This window comes from Triticum aestivum, chromosome 7A (assembly GCF_018294505.1).
Source record: "Triticum aestivum cultivar Chinese Spring chromosome 7A, IWGSC CS RefSeq v2.1, whole genome shotgun sequence".
In the NCBI taxonomy this organism is placed as follows: domain Eukaryota; kingdom Viridiplantae; phylum Streptophyta; class Magnoliopsida; order Poales; family Poaceae; genus Triticum; species Triticum aestivum.
In genome coordinates, this window is record NC_057812.1 from 73,510,639 (window position 1) to 73,514,445 (window position 3,807).

The following is a 3,807-nucleotide window of genomic DNA, read 5'->3' on the forward strand; positions in this document are numbered from 1 at the left end:
GCAAAAGATGCTCCGCGAGTTCTTACCGAAAGTTGTTATTCAACTATAGCTGCATATAAAAAAGTGTCATAATTTTGCTAAACAAAAGTCAGATCAACAGGACAGTTGATGCACAAAGCATGAGAACAATATAATCTGCAGAAACTAGTATTCTTATAGTGTTATGGCCAGGTATAAAACCTGAATTTTTTTCACATGTTATTCGGATGATAGGTGCACATTAGCATCTTCAGTTTCAGTTTCTGCTTTCAGTTGAGTAAGCGTAGGTGCATTAGCATCACCATGTTCAGAATTATAGTTGCTAGTGAAAACGGACTGAAACTTATAGGCAGAGTGTCCGAGCGCATTAGGGTCGCCATATTCAGAATTCGATCGTTGTCGAATCAGAAATTTATTTTCTGCTGGTGGACTGAAACTTTCAGCAGAATAACAAAACTCTAGTGTTCAACTCACTGCAAGAACCACCACATCTGTGTCAACACAACACCTAAGAGAAATGCAGCTGGCAACGTTGAAGTAGTGGCCATTGTCAAACGCATTACAGACTAATATCACCGCACCGTTGTTCAAACAGTTTCAGAATTTTCGAACCGGGTATCTCCCCTCTCTACTCTGCATCGACATCCGGGTACTGCAGCGCCGCATGGGCTGAAATTAGCAGAAAAATAGTTAAACAAGTTTAAATAAGAATATCAAAAGGTAAGCTGCTGTACAAAACCTCAAAACAATGTATGCTGTGGGATAAAACCTTATTTTTTCCACACGTTATTCGAAACAAATTACACTATATCAATGTTCAGTGTCTGTGAAGCTGAACTCGTCAGACTGAATCATCCGAATCAAAGCCCATAGTTTCTTTCTATATCAATGTTCAGTGTGGACTTGAAGTTGTTCATTGTGGATCATTGTGGATTTGATTCAGCAACTTTTAATGATGCCTGTAATCCTACAGCATGCAGTTCAGAATATTTCCAATTCCTAACTCCTAACTGAAACAGATAAGCAAAAGTTTCAGTAAAGTGTTTTGAGATTTGCAACAGGTTCAAACGCTTTCCAAAGCACAATGCAGATTAGCATCTGGACAACTTCAAGACTAGTGTACATATACGAGTTTCCCTTGTTGCCAAAGAAGAAGAGTGGGAAGTTGAGGGCCTCGATCTCACCAGGCGTCCCCGCGGCGACGACGACGATGAGGAGGGTCTCATAGTTTCTCGGCAGGTCGACGAGGAGTGGGGTAACCCAGTCAATTTCTGTGCGGAGGTACATGATGAAGTTGGCGACGTCGATGGCCAGCCGCCCGGCCAACTCGTTCCTCAGGCGGAACACGGACCTCCCCAAAAAACCAGAAGGAGCGGCGGTCGACGTCCGGGTTCGGCCCCACGTACTCGATCAGCCGCCAATCCAAAATGGCGGCGGGGAAGGCAACCTGCAGTTGAGTCGCAAAGAACCATCTCTTGTCAGGAGATATCAAATGCGAATCAATTTGAGACGCGGAGCCTCAAGAAGCCAAAGAAACAGGGGCGGCAATTGGCAGCCAAGAAGCTCAAATCTGGCAAGAAGAGAGCCAAGAAATTAACAGGATTTGGCTCCGAGATGAATGGAATTAACACGATTTGCAATCTTCCGACGCATGTTAACAACATCCAAGAACCCAATTCGTGCAAATTCGGGAGAAATCAAGAAGCGGGCATGGCGGACTCACCTCAGTCGGAGGTGGAAGGGGAGGCATGCCCTCCCTCTCGGGGATGGGCTCCACGACCCAGAGCATCATCGTGGTGAGGATTCCCATGTCAAGGACGCTGACGATGTTGTTCCGGTGAGTTATTACTCAAAACCATCACATTATGGGCTAGAATAACAGATCGATACCACATTTGAGGTAGTTCACAAAAAACTATCAACAATGGGGCTAATCTGTAACGCGGAGCACTGACACTGCGTTTTAGCCCAGAAAACAGCGAATCCGACATGTGGGTCCCGCCTGTCGGGCTGACATGGCGCGTGTTGACGGACGCCGTTAGACGGCGAGAGACGGCCGTTTCGGCGCGCCCGTCTACTAGGTGTCGTTCCCCCCATCGATTCAGTCCACCCCTCGATTCAGTCCTTCCCCGCTCCACTCCGATGGCGACCAGCTCCGGCGGCGACGGCGCACACGGAGTCGACGGAAGCGGCGACGACGCACTCAGCGGCGAGGGCGGTGGTACTACTTCAGGGCAGAAGCGGCTGCGCTCGCAATGCGGAGTCATCGGCCCCCACACCGATGATGGCTGCGACCTAGATCCAGAGTTGGCCGCGGCGGTGGGCCTGTCGCCGGAGCCTGGTACCGAGGAAGCAGCTTCGCAGATTGGTCCCGAGGATGTGCTCCCGTTCGCCCCATCTTCAGCTAGGTAATCTGAATCTTTCAAAATATGTTCTTTCAATCTTTTCTTACTACTGGATCGGTTTTATACATTGAACAAAGATTCTAGTTCTGAATATTGTTTTGTTAGTCATTTAGAAGTGACTTCCTGAATATTTATCGAATTCACATCTTCAGTCAGGGTTCAGTTATGTTAGTAGTACTGTAGGGTTCTGAATTTTTGGAGAAAATCACACTGCAGTGTTCATTTATGTTATTGTCATGTTACTATAATTGACTTGGTAATTTTGCTTACACTGCATTGTAATGGTGAGCTATATTAGGCCTGAAGATATTCATTTGTCTATGCTAGTAATGTTAGTACTAATTTGATGGTTCTAAATTTTTTGAATAGTGCATTCTAATGGTCAGATATAATGGTCAGTTATGTTGATACAATTGACTTATTAATATTCATTTGTATGTCCATTTTAGGCCTGAAGATTTATGGTCAATCTATTTCCAGTTTCCTGGGAAGAAGTATGCTCTTGTTAAGATGTCTGAAAGAGAAATCACTTTTGGTAGTTTGGTCAATGTAATGGTCACCAATGGATACTGTAAGGATGACAGTCTTTGCTACTTGAAAGAGGAAGATATAGGGCTGCAAGGTGTTTGTGTCATTAAAGGCAACAATGAAGTAGTTCGAATGCTGAGAGAATTTGAGAGCACCCAGACATTGTCACTGACAGTTGTAAAGGGAAAGTTAGTTATTGAACCACCAATTGGAGAAGATCAAGATGCACAACAAATAGATGCAGAGCCAGATGTTGTCTTTGTTGTTGCTGAATCAGGTGTTGTGCAGAAATCAGTTCCTCCTAACTGTCAGTTACATCTTGGGACACAGGAACGTGTAATTTTTTTGCCACTCAAATCAGTTCCTCCTAACTGTCAGTTACATCTTGGGACACAGCTTAACACTGAAGTAAGTGTCAATTATGCTGATTTTCAGTTTGATTTAGATGAGGAGGACAATGCAGTTAGTGAGGAAGAAATTCCTGTAGGAGAAGAAGAAGATGACTCAGATTCAAGCAGTGATGAAGAATTTGTAGTTGATGTGGACCTCTTAGGTGCAGGAGAAGAAGAAGATGACTCAGATTCAGTGAAGTATGTGGAAGAACAGAGTGCAAAGAGGAGGAAAGAGGAACATGAGCTAGATGAAACTATTGCTGACATAAAGAGGAAGAGAGCTGAATACATGGCTAGTACACACTGTGAGGGGGACACAGATCCTAAAGATATATATGACATGGACCAGGAAGAAGATGATGAGGAGGCCCAAGAGATCCCAGTTCCTGAGCCTGTTAAGAAGAAGGCAAAGAGGCCAGGTCCTACAAGTAGGTCCCACTCAAGTGCTGGGCCAACCATTAATCCTGATTGGTTTCCATCTTCAGAAGAGGAAGATACAGGCT

At 44.8% G+C, this 3,807-nt stretch overlaps 1 long non-coding RNA gene across 1 annotated transcript; it reads right to left on the bottom strand.

Annotated features, from left to right (window-relative positions):
• Positions 1-347: 347 nt before the first annotated feature.
• Positions 348-1,835, bottom strand: LOC123151550 (uncharacterized). Its single transcript, XR_006475701.1, has 3 exons — positions 1,703-1,835; positions 1,164-1,426; positions 348-648 (listed from the first exon to the last, which is right to left on the bottom strand). It is a non-coding gene; the product is annotated as an uncharacterized lncRNA (long non-coding RNA).
• Between the last annotated feature and the right edge of the window lie 1,972 nt (positions 1,836-3,807).